Below are 18,258 nucleotides of genomic sequence, written 5' to 3' on the forward strand. Positions count from 1 at the left end.
CTCCCTCTTTCTGGAACCCTAAACTGTACAACTTTCCACCTGGACCCAACTCACTTGACCAATCCAACACAGAACCCCAGTCTTTCCCAAAACCTGCTCTTTCCTCCCTACCTCCAGGGAACAGCACGTCTGTCCACGGAGTCCCTGGAGGTTGAGACTTGGACTCTGACTCCCCCATTCAGCCCTGGCCAGGCAGCTCCTCAATGTCTCCTGCACACGTGGCCACGTCCTTCCTTCTGCATCACCACCTACCTGGCTCAGGGCCCTGACATCTCTCACCTGGGCACGGCACCTCCTAGCACAGCAGGACCACCACCAAACTTTCTTCATAGAAAGCATTCTGCACTCAGCAGCCCATTCTAAAATGCCCCCAGGACACTGTTCCCACTGCCCTCCACACGGAGCTCCAATTCTTCAGGGAGTAATAAGGCCAAGTGTCCTGCCTTCTACTTCTCCAGCTCCTCTGATTTCTGACCCTGCCCAGCTTCTACCCCAGTCAAATTTAACAATTTACAGTTTTCAGAACGCTCCACACTTTGGACCTTCCTATATCCCTTTTCTGTTGTTGTCTTCTAGGTCCTTCTGTATGGACTGGCCTTTCCCTTCCAGGGTGACTCCTGCACTAAGGCCCTGCAGTCTCAGCTGCACTTCCTTCCTCTGGAAAGCCTTCCTTGCTGCGATGTCTGGGGGGCATACCCCTACATAGCCTCCTACTCCATCCACTCAGCGGATATTTACTGAGCATGTGCTGAGTGCACAGAGAACTCGAGGTCCTGTGGGTTCTGAGGTGCAAAAGACAGACATAAGGGGCTGGAGTTGTGGCTCAGTGGTAAGAGCACTTGCCTAACATGTGTGAGGCCCTGGGTTTGATTCTCAGCATCGCATGTAAATAAATGAATAAAATAAAGGTCCATAACATCTAAAAAAAAATTTTAAAAAAAGACAGACATAGTCTCTGCTGTTAGGATGTTCATGAGGGTAGATAGACAGGAGACAGACAAACTCATAAATAAATAAGTTCAAGGAATGGTAGGTAGTATAAACAAATTAGAACAACTGAATAAGAACAGAGAGTAGCTGGAAGTGGGACAACACTCAGAAAGATCTGGAAGATATTTTGGAGTATAAGGAGGAGTGGATCAAAGGAAGATCTGAAGAAAAGTGTTCCATATGGAGAGAGAGATGGTGCAAAAGTCCTGAGGTGAAGCAGGCAAGAAAGCCAGTGTGGCTGGAGCAAGGCAGCAGGGCAATGTGGGAAAATGGGAGATCCAGTGGGTGGACTTAGCCTGGCTACCCAGGGCCTTGAAACCAGGACAGGATTTTGAATTTTTTTTTCCTGCAGTGCTGGGGATGGAACTAGAGCCTCATGCATGCAAAGTTTGTGATCTACTCTAGCTCCTGGATTTTTTTTTTAAAGTCCAATAGCTAGGAAGACAATGAGCAAGTCAGCAGAGAAATTATGTGATTTACCTTAAAAAGACTGCTCTAACTACTACTCAGAAGATGGACCTGGGGGCTGGGATTGTGGCTCAGCAGTAGAGCACTCGCCTAGCACAGGCAGGACCCAAGTTCAGTCCTTAGCACCACATAAAAATAAAGGCATTGTGTTGTGTCCATCTACACCTAAAAATAAATTAAAGAAAAAAGGAAAAAGGAGATGGACCTAGGGGCAGAGATGAAACCTGGGAGATCCCAGTACACAGAGAGATGATTCTGGTGGGTGGAGCTAAGATGTATGGTGGAGGCAGAGCCCACAGGCCCTGTGGGATTGGATGTGGATGACAGAGTAAGAAATCAGGATGGCCATTGTCACTAGCTTGAATGTGGTGGGTTAGTTACTAAATGGAGAGGACCCAGAAAAGGCAAGTGGAATGTGAAAACCCAGCATTGTTTTGGACCTTATTTTGTGTTGCCTTTGGCACTCTAGTTGAGAAAGCTCATGACAGACTCATCTGGCTCTGAGTTTTACATCAGGGACCATCCTCCACATTCACCATCCCATCCCTACCCCTGGTGCAGGACCCATGGGCATAGGGCATCGGGTAGGCTCTCCATAGACATATGATTGATTGAGGCCAGGGACAGTGGCACATGCCTGTAATCCCAGCAACTTGGGAGGCTAAGGCAGGAGGATCACAAGTTCAAGGCCAGCCTTAGCAACTTAGTGAGGCCCTGTCTCAATATAAAAAATAAAAAGGGCTGGAGATGTGGCTCAGTGGTAAAGTGCCCCTTGGTTTCAATCCCCAGTACAAAAAAGAGAAAAACAATTGGGTCATGAATGGAGGTGGGCTACTCAAGTACCTGTAGTCTCATTTAATGCTCATTTATTTGTTCTGCAAAATAGCCTTAAGAATATACCCTTCAAGAGTAACAGTCAAATTCACAGAAACTCAAAAGCTATGGTAGTTGTCAAAGCATGGACCCATCAGCCCCATCTGGAAACTGTTGGAAATGCAAATTCTAGCCTCCATCCCATGCCTAGAGAATCAGGCTCTTTGAGTGGATGCCAAGCAATCTGTTTTTTTTCATATGTGGGATACTGGGAGTTGAACCCAGGGTTTTGCGCATACTATAAAAGTGCTCTTTCACTGAGTTATACCCCGGGCCTTTGGCAATGTTTTAAAAAGCCTTTCAGGTAATTCTGATTCAGGCTAAAGTTTCAATTGCTGATCTTTGAGGCCTAAGTCCTCATACAGGTTATGTTGGGTACACGCCTGGGGAAAAAAAATGATTGTTGGGGTCCACCCTGCTGAGCAGGATCCAAACCAGACCTATCACGCCTGGGGTAGTGGCTCAGTGGTAGAGCGCTTGCCTAGCACGTATGAGGCACTGGGTTCGATCCTCAGCACCATATAAAAATAAAATAAAGATATTGTGTTCACCTAAAAATTAAAAAATAAATATTAAAAACAAAAACAAAAAACAGACCTATCCACCCCTAGTTGGGTTCAGGTTCTGCCCCTCCAGAACTCATTTCAATTCTGGACCAAACCAGATGGTGGCGCCAGCACCTCAGGCTTCACGCTGGCTTCATAAGCTAGAGACCCTGAAAGAACTGGCCCCCTCCCCAAGACCCACATTGGGCTGGGAGCCTGAGCTCCAAGGTCTGCTACTCGTTGGCAGAGGTTTTATAGTCTGGCCTTTACCAGAGAGAGGGGCACTGAGGCTGGCACACCCAAATTGGGGGCCAGCCCTTATCTGAGGGTTAAGTAGATAGGCTAGAAGAACCCCCTTGGTCAGAGAGAAAATAGGGGTGCCAGGCTGCTGGGACTTGGAGGTCAGTGGCCCAGGTAGGCAGCTCAGGCTAAAAGGGGTCTGGCCACTCCCCCATTAGCCATCTTCCTACCTTGCCCACCTCATTCGAGGTCCCAGGTATCACTTGCTAATGAGAAGGAACAACCTGGAGGTGTCCCAGAGCCAGAGAGGCACTCTGGTTGGGAGTTCTCAAGACCTGGTAGCGAAGCAGGCTAGGAGTGGGGACCCAAAGCAAGGAGGATGCTTGGATAGAGCTCTTACCAGTTGCCAGCTTCACAGCTCCTGAGTTGAGGGCTCTCTGGGTCCCGTCCTGCTTTGTGACCAAGGAAGCCCAGGATCCTGGTCAGAGGATGGGCCCCTGGCCCTGCTCCTGGTGCAGCTCAGCTGATGGGAATCTGAGAGCCCAGCCTGGGCCCCCTCCCCACCTCTGGTTCCAAGCCCACTTCCAAGAGGACTGAGCAGAGGCTTGTCTTCCATATGCAACCCTGTCCCTCATCTTCCCTATTTGAGGGAAGACTGAGACCCCTGAATCCCATCTGGAGGCACCCCTGCCCTGACTGTTTAGAGTTAGCATATCCTTCCTTTGCTCTTGGAATCTGCTCACACCCCTCTCATCTCCAGGGGTCCACCCAACACCCACACACATCCTGAAGGACTACCCTCTCCCTCTTGGCCATGCCCTCCTCTTCCAGGACCCCAGATGAGGAGCTGTCCTCTTCTGAGGCTCGGCCTTGCTCTCAGGAGGCTGGGACCAGGCCAGCTGTTTTCCCTGGGCAGCCAGCTGTTTTGCCCATCAGGAAGTAGCCCTGGCTCCTCTGCTAAAATCGTTGCTCTGCTGCAGCGTGGCAGCCCTGCTGGGCCAGGGCCTGGGAGCTGTTAACTCCTCCAGCCCAGGCAGCCCTTCTACCTCCTGGCCTCATCCTTTTTGCCTTCCCCAAACCCACACGAGTATCCTGTCCCAAGGACTTCTAAGGACTCCAAGAAGATGGAGTATCTTATCCTCCGCCCCCCCCCAACAACTGCTAACTTGCTACTCACACAGAGCCTTGTCCTCAGGTGAACCCAGGTGATGCGGAGGTTCAAAGGGCCATCAAATTTTATCAGAATAATTATAGTACTAATACCCACCCTTAACTGCTTGATGTGTGGCAGCCATTGTGCTGAGTGCTTAAGATGCATCACCTGATTTCCTTTTCCCAACAACCTCATGTTGTGGGGAACATATTTACTTTCCAGAAGAGGAAACGAGGAAACCAAAATATAGAGAGTCTAAGTCATAGCTCACAGTGAGTAGGGTTTGAAACCTGCTTATCTGGCCAATCCTGATGGCTCTGGAACATCCCCCCACACACACACACACAAACCAGGTATTGCTGTTTAAGGTTCCCTGAGCCCTCTGACCCTGGCTCTCTTTTCCTAGTCTGGGCCTCTGAGAAATGGGGAAACCAGTGGATGGAGTTAACACCCCACCAGTTCCTGGATGTTGAGTTGGGCGCTGTGCCAGGAGCTGTGCGCAACACCTTCCAAGTATTTATTAGCGGATTACTCCTGGTGGCTGCGGTCAGCCTGGGCTAGAATTCCAACTCAGCACCTCCTCTGGGCAAGGGACTTTCTTTCTCAATCTCTCAGTCTCCAAAACTGGATAATGGAGATAAGAACAAGGGTACTGCATCCCTGATTTTGTTGTGGAAAGGAATAAGAAAATGCAAGTGGTTAGTCCAGGACCCAACACAGAAGGTGTGGTGGGAAAGCTAGAGTAACTGTTAACCACAATCTGGAAGGATCTGAGTGCCACCATGGAGCACCTCCATGGTCAGCACAGAGTGGGTACATGGGGGGTGCTCTGTCCTAATATGTGAGTGAAGCCTGGTCCAGGGGAAAGCAGGCTGGAAGAGGACCACAATGTGCCCAAGATCACAGTTACCAGTCACCTGGAGAGAGTTGAAATTCAGCCCATCTGCTGGATCTCCCAAGGCCGCCTGTTCTAACTCTGTCCCCCTGTGCCTTCTCTCCTGAGGCCAGAACCTGGTCTGGGGAAAGGGCAAGGGAATAGGGACAATCCCAGGGATAAGACAGCCCAGAAGATGACTTGACTGGGGCTGGGTGGGATCTCAGGGTCTGGGAACGACCCCTCAGGATGCAGTGACCCGTGCTCTTCCCCTTTGTCCCCTCCCCCCTGCCCACCCTGGGTCAGTTCCCTGGTCCCAGCCTAGACATCTGGAACTGGGGCAGACAAAGGGCTTCGGGAAGGGACAATAACCTTCTGTCCATTTTCAGATGCGGCCGGGCCTGGCCAGGGCTGGGGGCCGGAGCCCCGGGAGGCGGTGCCAGGCCCCCCGCGGGCAGCGGACAATGTTGGCAGTGATGGAGAGGAGGCATTTCAAAGCGTTTTGTTCCCGCTGACCCCCTCCCCCCCACATCTCGCCCCAGCTCGGGGTGAGGCCCCAGCCCCACCCCCAGCCACCCAGGCCTTACGCTGGGCGGCTTGGGGACCGGCCACATTCTTGACCTCAGGGGAAAAGTTTAGACTCTTTGCGCCCTGGGCAACAATAACAGTGTCACAGAACTGATTTAGGAGCAGCACTTACCATCACAAAGCAGCAGACAAAGAGCCAGGGCTGAGAACGAGCAGGCCTCAGTGTGGATTCCACAACCGCTGCCCATTTCTCTCCAGGGTTCTGCCTAGGCTGAACTGGGTACCAGGCTGTGGACTCAGGGCACAATGGGGGATAACCTGAGGTGGGCAGGAGGTGAAAAAAGACAGTGGGATCCAACTGTGTCCTAAGAGCCACTTCCCACTCCATCACCAGTTTGCGGTGTGACCCTGAGCAAGTCCTTCCTCACCGTGGCCTCAGTTTCCCTTTCTGTAATAAGGCTCAAGCACAAGACTAAAGCAGGAGATTCTGATCTTGTGGGCAGAAGGGTTTCAATAATGATGGCTGGGCAAGTGACAAGTGCCTGTAGTCCCAGCTATTCAGGAGGCAGAGGTGGGAGGATCCCTTGAACCCAGGAGTTTGAGACCAGTCTGGGCAACATGAAATCTGTCTCCCCCCACCAAAAAAAAAAAAAAAAAAAAAAAAAAACAGAGCAAGATCATGGGATGGTGACGTTGGTGAAAGGACATATACTCCACTTTATCTGGGTACTTCCTAGGTGCTGGCACTATACTGATAGGACAGCCCTGTCTGGCCTTCAGTCCCTTTAATCATTTAAACCTCACGCACTTCACAAGCAGGTAGATAATTAACCTTGATAAAATGAGGCTCAAAAAATTTGAGTCATGGGCTGGGGATGTGGCTCAAGTGGTAGCGCGCTCGCCTGGCATGCGTGCGGCCCGGGTTCGATCCTCAGCACCACATACCAACAAAGATGTTGTGTCCGCCGAGAACTAAAAAATAAATATTAAAAATTCTCTCTCTCTCTCTCCTCTCTCACTCTCTCTTTAAAAAAAAAAAAATTTTGAGTCATGCTGGGTGCGCTGGCGCTTGCCTGTAATCCCAGCAGCTTGGAAGGCTGAGGCAGGAAGATCACGAGTTCAAAGCCAGCCTTAGCAAAAGCAAGGCACTAAGCAACTCAGTGAGACCCTGTCTCTAAATAAAATACAAAATAGGGGCTGGGGATGTGGCTCAGTGATGGAGTGCCCCTGAGTTCAATCCCTGGTAACTCCCTCCCCCACCAAAAAAAAAAAAAAAAGTTGAGTCACTTGTCCAGGGTCCCAGCTTGGAGGCTGTCATGGCCAGGCTGCTTTACTCCTGATTATACTCCAGTGGGAAGGACAGGAGCGTGGAGGCAGCTGAGACTAGAGAGTTGCGGGTGGGAGGGCCTCCCCTCCCAGCCAGAAGGCTATGAATAAATAAATGTCTGATTACCCCCAGGGGGAATTCCACCCTTGGAGCAGGTGCCTTTAAAAACTAGATTGGTTCTTGTCTGTGCCCAGAGGTTGGCCAGGGTGGACACCCAGACACAGTGGACTGGACACAGTAACCCCCAGTGCAGGCCTCTGAGGAATTAGAGGCCATGTAGAAGAACATTTAAGAGCTTGGGGCTCTGGAGCCAGCCCTGCTGTGAGCTAGAATTCCAGCTTTGACTTTTCCTGGCTGTGTGTCCACGAACAGGTTACTTCAACCCTCTGTGCCATGGTTTTATAGTCTATAAAACTGAACCCAACTTGTAGGACTGTGGTGACTTTTCAGGGAGGTACAGGAAGACCTCCGAGCAGAGTTTGACACAGTGTGGACACCCTGTTTCTACTTGGCACGATCCTCCCAAGTTGGGTCCCACAGGCTGGGACACTTCACAGTGGGCACCTCTGGGGCCCTGTAGCATGCAGTCATGGTTAGACACCCAGAGCAAAGAGGTCCCTGTTCTCTGGGATTTGTAAGCAAAGGCCAACCCTGAATCCCCAGGGAGGATCAGAGGAGACTAGCTACTCTGAGGCCCAGCAGTGATTGCTCTGGCTTCCAGGCTCTTTCCAGGGTATGGTGCCTGGGCAGGGACAGAAAGGGAGGGGACCTGAGGTGCTGTTCAGACCCTGCTCCTCTTCTACCCACAACCAGCCCTTATTATTTTTCTTTCTTTCCTTTGATACTGGGGATTGAATCCAGGAGGGCTCTACCACTGAGATACATCCCAACCCCCATTTATTTATTTATTTATTTATTTATTTATTTTGGGACAGCATCTCTGTAAGTTGTGATCCTTCTGCCTCAGCCTGCCAAATCACTGGGACCACAGATGTGCACCACCACGCCCAGAGCAACCAGCCTCCTAAGTCCAAAAGGGAGGGATAAAGGTGGCCAGGGGTGATGACCACAGCGCAAACGATACTGGCCTCAGTGTGTAAAGGGGCCTGACTGGTTTGAACACCACATCCACTGATTTGCTGTTCATCCAGGATGAACACTCTGAGTTCATTCCAAAAGTCTTTTAGATTCCAAAGTGTTAAAGCAGCCTCTGATTTCACCAAGTCTAATCAAAGTCAGTTTTGGCAGAGTGCTGTGGCATGTGACTACAGTCCCAGCTATCAGAAAGGCTAAGGCAGAAGGAACACTGAAATTCAGAAGTTCAAATCCAGCCTGGGCAACATGGTGAGAATCCAACTCAAAAAAAAAAAAAAAAAAAAAAGTGGCTTGGAATCCAGGAGTCCTACAACCTAGGCTCCAGTCCCTCCCACCTCCCCTCATTCCCAGGGTTTTCCTCTAGATTCTCCAAACATCCTTTCAGCTCCCTTCACCAAAACACCTGTGAGTGACACACCAGCCACAGACAGAGGATAAGACAGTCCAACAGAAAATGCCACATATCTTGGGACTCAGAGCTTGTGGGGTGTCCTGAGGAAACCCTTCAAGGTCAGCCTCTCCCTCCCTCACTTCCTGGCTGTGGCCAGAGGGGCACTTACCTGGGGAGAGCATCTTGGGGTTCCCCTCTGCCCTGGAGGTGGATGGCACTGCTGGGGTGTCTCTAACACAAGGTGACTGCCTGCCCATTTCCTGTGGCTGAGGAGAGCCAATCAGGCAGCCCTCAGGTACTGGGCCAGCCCTTCCCAGGCCCAGATTTTCCTGGCATCTTTGGACAGGAAGGGCACTGGCCTGGGGGTGGGTGAGGGACAGGGAAAGATTTGAGTGAGGGTATCTCCTGGAAGGCTTATCACCAAACCCTAGCCCCGCTCTCCTGTGGACACTATGCCAAGGGTCCAAGGAGGCACTGCTCAGGAGTAGGGAGAGGGCCGATGGAAAGGCTAAGAAGACCCAGGCCCCTGCTCCATTCCCCCACCGCACCCCCAGGCCGGTGGGGCCCACATTGCGGTGTTTGCTTTTCCTCTCTCCACACTGACTCCATTCAGACTGGCCTATCCCCACCCCAGGCCAGCGGCCAGCAGCAAGTCAGGGCACCAGGGAGCGAGATCACCGCCCACCCTCCCTCCTTCCCAGAGCTCCCTGCCATCCTTGCTGCGGGAACACAGCAGCCACAAGTCTTCTCAGCTGCATGGGGGACTGGGGGAGAGGGGACCACTCCTGAGAAGAGAGAAAGGGAAAATAGGGGGATGGAGAAGAGGGAAATAAATTCAGAAGGTAGAAAAGGGGTGGACAAAGGACTGGAGGAGGCTGCAGTCTAAGGCGCAGGAGGGTACAATTGGAACTATGACTGGCTCAGGAAGCAGGAGGACCTCGACACACTGGTACGGCCTCACCACCTGGCTCGGTGCCAGGATGACTGGCAGGGCCTGAGCTGGACACTGCCACTGGAAGCTCTTGATGCCCACCTGAAAACCAGCTTCCTCATCATCCCCAGGACAGGGCCCAGGAGGGGCTGTGACCTGGTCTGGGGCCAGGGGAAGGAGGAGGGTGAAAAGTTTCCCCAAGTCAGGAGGCCATGGGGAGGCATTTCAGGGGGTCCTGCTCTTTGCTCTCTCTGACTGTCACGTTGGTACATAAAGGGGGTAGAAAGGTCAGATGTGGCCTTTCAGGCCCGTGGGAAAAACTCTGCCCATTTCCCTAATCCATATTTATTGGTGTGAGACCCTGGGGTGGGAGCAAGCCCCCGCCCCCACCCACCGCCCTGGCCAGGCCAGGTTAGCACTAAGAACAGGCTCCATGTCACCCAAATCCTACTCTTTGTCTCCAGATTGGCTCCAGAGTCCTCCCCTTCCCTCCTCCCCTTTGCTCCCTCCCAACCCCCCTTGGGGTTGCCAAGCAACCATGGAAGGGTAGCTGAGATATTTTCTTTATTACAAGCAAAAGCAAGACAGCATCATGGCCCCAGGAGAGGAGCAGGGTGGGGGTTGGGGGAAAGGGCGTCCTGTGCTCTGGGGGGAACATGTGACCCCCACCTGCTCTGGACATGGACAGTGGGGAGACAGGTCCCAGAGCCCAAGAGAAGATGGAAGACAGTACATAGTGGGGGTGGTGAAGTAGGAGGGGCGCACATTGATCCAGTCTAGATAATTCTAAAAGACAAGGAATTAACAAGAGACCTAGGCCTGAGTCTCTCACCTGTCACCAGCCAGCTGTCCTCTCTGCACCAAGTCACTTTCCTTCTCCAGGCCTAAGCTTCTTCCTTGACAAAAATGGGAATACTAATATTATCTCATTTAATCCTCAGAAAACCCATGAGACATTTATTTTTCCCATTTTACTGGTTAGGAAACTGAGGCTCAGAGATGTGACCTCACATGACTAGTAGGTAAGTGGCAAAGGTGGGATTCTTGAGCTCCAATTTTTTTTTTTTTAAGAGAGAGAGAGAGAGAGAGAGAGAGAGAGAGAGAGAGAGAGAATTTTTTAAATATTTATTTTTCAGTTTTTGGTGGACACAACATCTTTATTTTATTTATTTTTTTAATGTGGTGCTGAGGATCAAACCCAGCGCCCCGCGCATGCCAGGCGAGCTTGTTACCACTTGAGCCACATCCCCAGCCCCTCCAATTATTTTTTTAAACAACACTTTTATTGAGATGTAACTCACATGGCATACAATTTGCCCACTGAAAGCATACAATTCAATGGTTCATAGTATAATTGGAACTGTGTGCCATCACCACCTTCAATTTTACAACATTTCCATCACTCTTAAAAGAAGCCCGGTTGCTGGGCACAGTGGTGCACTCTGTAATCCCAGCCACTCTGGAGGCTTAGGCAGGAAGATAGCAAGTTCAAGGCCAGCTTCAGCAATTTAGTCCTGTCTCAAAATAAAAAGGGTTGAGGATGTAGCTCAGTGGTAGAGCACCCCTGAGTTCAATCCCCCCGTACTCCAAAAAAGAAAGAACCATTAGCCATCACCTCCCCACAGCTCCTCCCAACTTCCCCTCTCCCCAGCTCCAAGCAAACTGCTAATCTACTTTCTGTCTCTACATATTTGCCTATACTGCATACAAATGTAATCATACAATATATCTGAATGCCAATTTACAACTTCAGTGGCTGCTACCTCACTTGGATGGGTGCTGGTTGGCGAGGGTGGAATGGTTAAAAACACGGACTTTGCAGTTTGACAGACATGGGTCTAAAACCTAACTCTGTTGCTCAGTAGCTCTGTGCCTGTGGCAGGTTGTTCCTCTCTCTGGGCCTCAGGTTCCTGATCTGCAATATGGGGAGAGTGACATTTCTCTTACAGGGTTGTAGTGATGCAGGAAAAGTGCCCGTTGCTCAGGATCGCAGGGCTGTTAACTGGATTACAATAATCCACGCAGCTTCCTCTTTATTCTTTGACCCAGGCATTTGATAAAACTTGCCACTTTGTAAGGGTCAGGCATCATTCTCGTTGCCAGAGAGGGAGTAGTGGACAGCACATGACCCCGTCCTCCTTCATAAGGCTTCCGTTCCAATGGAGAGACAGGCAAGAAAGCTGATAAGTGTGACACTTTCAGAGAGTGATACTTGCCATGAAACCACAGCACAGTGTGACAGGGTGATGGTGACAGCTACTATATATTTATTTTTAATTAACAATTATTAATATTATTATTTTGTGGGCTGGGGTTGTGGCTCAAGCGGTAGCGCGCTCGCCTGGCATGCGTGCGGCCCGGGTTCGATCCTCAGCACCACATACCAACAAAGATGTTGTGTCCGCCGAAAACTAAGAAATAAATATTAAAATTCTCTCTCTCTCTCTCTCTCTCTATTTTTTTATTTTATTTTTAATTTTTTTTAAAAAGGATTAGTTTTTGCTTAAGAGGCAGGTATATATTTTTTTTAAAGAGAGAGTGAGAGAGGGGAGAGAGAAAGAGAGAGAGAATTTTTAATATTTATTTTTTAGTTTTCGGCGGACACAACATCTTTGTTGGTATGTGGTGCTGAGGATCGAACCCGGGTCGCACTCACGCCAGGCGCCAGGCGAGCGCGCTACCGCTTGAGCCACATCCCCAGCCCCTCTCTCTCTCTCTTTAAAAAAAATAAATTATTATTTTGTGGAGCTGAGAATTGAACCCAGGGCCTCATCACACTAGGCAATCACTTTTCTGCTGAGCTACATCCCCAAGCCTTTCAAAATTTTTGAGTCTCACTAATTTGTCCAGGCTGGCCTGGTACTTGCAGTCCTCCTGCCTCAGCTTCCTGAGTGGCTGGGGAGACAGGCATGGCCAGCAGCAAAGGCTCCTTTACACTAGAAGGCATTCCTGCCCTGCTTCACCCACTTCGTGGAGAAGGACATCTTTCATACACTGAAACACACAATGCAGGGTGGAGGAGTCCTTGGTATCCTTTCTGAGTGAGGACAGATGACGAGCTTTGGCATCTTCTGAGACTGGGCATGTCAGGTTGTCAATTCATTTCCAAAGGTGGGCCACATGGCCAGTCACCATGTGGCGCGGGTCCCTTTTAGAGAACTGATGGAGCAACTGGACCCCAGAATGGGCCAGGGCTGGCCTGAGGAGGCACACCGGTGGATCCCAGGCTGAAGGGTCAGGTCACACTGAGACCTGGATTGATAAGAACACTCAGGGACAGGAATCCAGCTTTGGAAATACCCAGTACAGAGCTGGGTCCTAAGCAGCCTGGCACTACAGCTGTTGCCTGGACTCCTACCTGGCTGTCATCCTCAGGATCCTGGCCTAACTTCAAAGCACCAAGTGGAGGCCCCCCGTGTGATTAAACCCTCTTCCAGCCCCCTTAATAAGCCCCACATCAACACTTGCAGTTCTGCACCTAGAACCTTGATTGGCTACAAACATTCATCACCTACTATCCACTTTTTTTGTCCATTCTTTATTCATCCTTCACTCAATTGTCCCCAAGTCTGCTTTTTCGTCCATCTATCTGCTCATTCATGTAATTATTATGTCAATAAAGCATTCATTCACACATTCAGCCATCATTCATTCAGCAGATGTTTACTGAGCAGCTCCTTTGTGCTGGGTACAGTGTTTGGTCAAATCCTTGGTAAAATGCCAGTCCTGGGGGTAAGGAAGAGCATGCTACTGGGGAGTGAGGACAACTCTGCTCCCCACATTCTGAGAACTGTTTTTCATAAGGGAGAAGGCAGAGCTGGTTTTCATAAAGGCTAGACAAGTTGAGTGCACACAGGAGCCCAAACACTCACCCATTTGTGTGTGTGCGCATGTGCACCCAAGTTAGAGGACAATGAGAATTCTCTCCTTACAACAAGCAAAGGCCAAGTGTATTTGGATCCTCTGCACTACAACCATCTCTAGGGAGGCAGGGCAGGCACAGTGGCCAGGTATAAAGTGATCCCACTTTATAGACTATATAACTATGGTTCAGCTATGGGAATTCACTGGCCCTGGAAGCCCAAGGTAGGTCTGCCTCTTCCACAAGTTTCCCCACAGCCTCCCTGTTCGAATGAGCTTCTGCATTCTGTAGTCCCAGAGCACTCTGCCAATACTTCAGTTAAACTTTGCCAATACTTCCCTGGAGCAGGGTGTGGTGTCACATGCTAGTAATCCCTGCGCTTGGGGAGGTTGAGGTGGGAGGATTCCAAGTTCGATGCCCACCTTAGCAAGTTAGTGAGACCCTGCCTCAACGAAGTGGTAGGGCATCCCTGGATTCAATTGAAAGAAAGAAAAGATGGAATGTGTTTTCTTGTGGCTCTCCCACCTCCATTGGGGTTGGCTGGGTATCCTGCCTGTCCACCAGCTGGGTGCTTTTGGAGGGGCAACATCACTGTTCACCTCCTCTCCCCTAGTGTATACATCAGGTGCCCACTAAACGTTGCTGGGCACAGGTCACCCAGACCATCCAGAACACAGACCCTGCTCCACTGCTGCAAGCTCTCACCTGCAAACCAGCAGTAGCCTAATTAGTCTCCCGTCATCAACTTGGCCCATCCCCCTCAGGCTTCTCCACACTTCAGCCCCAGCAAATCTTTAAAAATGTAAATCTGAACCTGTCAGACCTCTCAGGATCCCCACAGCGTTTAGGATAAAATCACAAATCCTTCCCAATGTCCTGCAAGACCCAGCAGGGTTGACCTCAGCTTTATCTGGAACTTCCTCTTCCATTTGGCACTCCAGCCACACTGAATTCCTTTCCTTCTCAGAATTTGCCAGCCCCCTAACTCCCACTGGGGATTGAACCTAAGGCCTCATGCTTGCTAGGCAAACGCTCTGTCACTACATCCCCAGCTCTACTTTAAATTTTATTTTACCTGTTGTAGTGGTGCACGCCTGTAATCCCAGTGGCTCAGAAGGCTGAGTCAGGAGGATGACAAGTTCAATGCCAACCTCAGCAACTTAGTGAGACCCCATGTAAAATAAAAAGGGTTGGGGATATAGCCCAGTGGTAAAGCACCTCTGGGTTTTATTCCCAATAAATAAATAGATAGATAAATTTTAGTTAAGATGGAATCTCACTAAATTGTTCAGGCTGGCCTTGAACTTGTGATCCTCCTGACTCAGTCTCCCAAAAAACTGGGATTACATGGGTGTGCACTATTCGACGTGTTCTGTTTTGCTTGCTAGCTTTGGACGGGAGATGCAGTGTCTGCCTTTGCTTAACTCCTCACTCCTCCTTGGGGCTCTCCATTCCTGTGACCTGCCTCAGTTGCACACTGTACCCCCTCTGGGAATATCTATCCTCTGCTGAGCCCCTAATTAGCTCACAGTAGGCATTCCATAAACGTTCAAAGACCAGAGTAGATACTCCTTGGCTCCTCAGTCCCCAAGGGTGAGAGGAAGGGCAACTGATGGGCTTTAAATATTGCTGACATTGGACTGGGGTGCAGCTCAGTGGAAGAGCACTTGCCTAGCATGCGCAAGGACTTGGGCTAGATCCCCAACACCAAAAACCAAATGAACAAAACAATAGTGTCCACATCCCCAGGAGCAGGAGGAAAAGTCCTCCTCCTAGATCTCAACTAAAGATCCAGCCTGGGAGCTCCCCACTAGCTCAGAGACATCCCGTTGCCCGCTCAATCTTGGTTGTACTTGCACGAGAATAGTATAGGGCTGGATTATAATGTAAACGGACAGGGACAGAGTGTCTCCCAGGTCCCACTGTTTTGAGTGCATTTACAACAGTCACCTCTGTATCTGCTAAGAAAAGCCTGGAAAAACCAGTGTGCAGTTTGACAGGCTTGAGTTCCAACTCTGGCAACATCACCTGGCAGATGGGAGCTAACCACTAATCTCAGTTTTTCAGTGGTGGTGGTGGTGATGATAATAGTACCTAATTCCCAAGGTTGTGTGGAGAGTCAACAAGGTAACTACCTTCATTTTATTTATTTAGGCAGGGTCTTGCTCTGCTGAGGGCTGGCTTTCTGTCTCCACCTCCTGAGTGGCTGGGACTACAGGTGCACCAGTGTCAGTAAACTACCTTTATTTTATTATTTTTATTTCTAAACAATTTATTCTTTGTGATACTGGGAACTGAACTCAGGGGCACTTTACTACTGAGCTACATCCCCAGCCCTTTTATTCTTTATTTTGAGACAGGGTCTCACAAAGTTTCCCATGCTGCCCTTGAACTTGTGATCCTTCTGTATTACCCTCCGTAGAGGTGTGCACCACCATGCTCAGTTAAACTATCTTTAAAGCACTTAGTGCTCAGCATCTAAGACACTTATTGCTATTATTATTAAGTGGAGCACTTCCAGGAATTGAGATCTGGTTGGCAGAGCTTTGTCTCTATAAAATCCAGAAGCCATATTTTGCCACCTTTTAAAAAGAAACTCCAAGAAATCTATGTGGTTCATTTTTAATTAATGGGGTATGCATGCAAACACCCACAGACATTTGATTTGTTGGGGGAGGACATTGTTCTAGACTCTGGAGGAATAAAGATAGAAAGGGCTCACTTCCTGTCCTAGGGAACAGAATCAGTCAAACTGATAATCACAATTCATTTGGGCATATGCAGGGCTGCCTAGAGGTTGTGAGGACAGGAGAGCATTTCAGAGCAGGATGATAGGGTGTGCAAGGGCAGAGTTTTGGGTTTAAGGTGGATGGAAGGCAGGATGAATGAAGACTGGCCATTCATTCCCCCTCCAGGGGTGATATTCACTGGGATTGACAGACTGAGCTCAGGAAGCGAGTCGGGTACCTCTTTACCCAGCAATGTAAGAACCTAGTGAAGAGTGGGTGTGGGGGTATCAGACCTTTCAGAGTCCCTGCTCTCCTGAATGGGTGGGCTGTCCAATGAAAGAGACAGTGAGGACACAAGCATTAATGAATTCCAGTCTGCTCTCACACCCACCTGCTCCCCCTCCCCGGCTGCTAGAGCAGAGGTATCCTGGAGCCTGGAGCTTTGGAACCAAGCCTTTTTCCTTGGTTGGAGAAGGGGGCAGCCTCCAGATCCCTAGTGGTGTGGTCTCTGGAGATGGCATCCTCAGACTGGGGGTTGGGGCTGCATCCCTCCTCTCCTATCCTGCTACATGGCCTTCTTAGGGGCTGGCTGACCCTCTGACCTCCAGACTGTTCCCCCCTCCCAATAATACCCTGGACAGGAGCTCAAGGAAGAAGCGATCCAGAGGCCAGGCCATAGGTCTAGACATAGCTGGAAAGCAGGGATTGGGCCTTAATATTCTGGGGGTCCCCTAAATTCTCTTGGGGAGCTCAGCCAAGGCCAGGGCCTGATTCGGGTCACAAAGCGCAAGGCCGGGATGTGGGTGCCTGGCCCAGGAGGGAGGGGACGTGGGTAAAGGGGTCAGGCTGAGGGAGCAGGCGGGGCATTGGGAGTGGAGGGCGCTGTGTGGGGGTGGGAGGGCGAAGGGTCCGGCCGGTGCAGAGGGGGGCGGCCCCCAGGGAGGGGCACGCTATGTCTTTAAGAGCTGCCTGAGCGCAGGTTGCAGCTGCCTGGCCAGCCCGAGGAGAGACAGCGGAGATTCATTACCCGCCAACACAATGACCATTGATGGCCCCGTGGCGTTATTCAAATCCAGTACCAATTGCAGCCGAGCCCCTTTCTCCGCGCCAGGCCCGTATTGTTGGAGCGGCCCACTAAAAGCCCGCCCCGGCCCCGAGCCGCCAGAGGCGCCCGCTCGGGTTCAGCCCTGCGCCTCGCCAGCACGCCGGTTCTCAGTCCGGCTCCCCGGGCGCTGCAGGTGACCCGGCGGCGCATTCCAGTGCTCCCCGCCGCCCGGGCCACCGCCACCGCCGCCGCCACCTCCGGCGACTCAGCCACAGGGAAGCGGAGAGCGCCCGAGCCGGTGCGTGCGCGGGGCTGGGCGGGGGCGGGGGACCCGCGAGTCCAGCAGCCCGGACCCCGGGCTCGGAAACGCGACCCGGCCTCGGGCCCCAGCTTTCCGGATTCTCGGCGAGCCCAGGCTGGGGGACAGGGAGAGGGGAGTCGGGGTTCCCCGGGCCTGGCAGAGGAGATTTCCCCAACATGGGGCGGCACAGACCCAGCGGTCTACTCCAGGGACCCCGGGCCGCGTTCGAAGGAAACACTCCAGGGGTGATGGGGATCCCCGTGCTGTGTTGGGATCCGCGTGCCTGCTCGTCCACCTTACCGCGGGATGGGGCGAGACTGCTGAGCGTCTGCGAGGTATTCCGAGGGGCAGCTCCGGAGATCTCCGGGTCCGGCGTTTTTAGAAAAGAGCGAAGCGGAAACCCGCAGGAGACCGGGGCCTTGAACTCTGGGGCTTCGCCACTGATTGTCCAAACGCAATTCTTGTACGAGTCTGCGGCCAACCGAGAATTGTGGCTGGACATCTGTGGCTGAGCTCTGGGCGCAACAGGGGTTGGGGGATGCAGGGACCAAGCTCAGGGAAGCCGAGACCCTGGGGGATGGGATGGGGGCGGCTGACTGGCCCCAAGTGTGAGGATCGCGGCCCCAGCTCGACGCGCAAAGGGACGCCGATCCCTGCCATCAGCGTCGCCGTCGCCATCCTCATCCTCTTTCCTTCTCCTCTGCGGGTGACTGGTCCCTCCTGGCGGGGTCCTCCAGTAGATCGCGTCGGTTTCCCCCCTTTAAAATTTCTGCCCAAACGAAGCTGGCTCGCAGCAGCGGGACCCAAATGTGGTCTGGGAGCCCGCCCTCGGCCAGAGCCGCAGGAAGTCGGGGGTGAAAGCAGACGCCGGCGAACGCGCTCGTTAACTCGTTTTTGAATTTGTTC

General features: G+C 51.4%; 1 protein-coding gene across 6 annotated transcripts in view; it reads right to left on the minus strand.

Moving 5' to 3' along the window:
* Positions 1-3,516: 3,516 nt before the first annotated feature.
* URM1 (ubiquitin related modifier 1) overlaps positions 3,517-18,258 on the minus strand; it is a 34,592-nt gene continuing 19,850 nt past the window's right edge. The window contains exons 5-8 of one of the 6 annotated variants that reach the window (XR_014020539.1): positions 10,248-10,311; positions 8,654-8,750; positions 5,844-5,989; positions 3,517-3,565 (exon numbers count right to left, since the gene is read on the minus strand). The gene's annotated coding sequence lies outside the window, so the exon portion shown is untranslated. The other 5 variants (XR_014020540.1, XR_014020541.1, XR_014020542.1 and 2 more) reach the window with 5 other exon arrangements.

The sequence above is a fragment of the Spermophilus citellus genome, assembly GCF_964194105.1.
Source record: "Spermophilus citellus genome assembly, chromosome: 2".
NCBI lineage: Eukaryota > Metazoa > Chordata > Mammalia > Rodentia > Sciuridae > Spermophilus > Spermophilus citellus.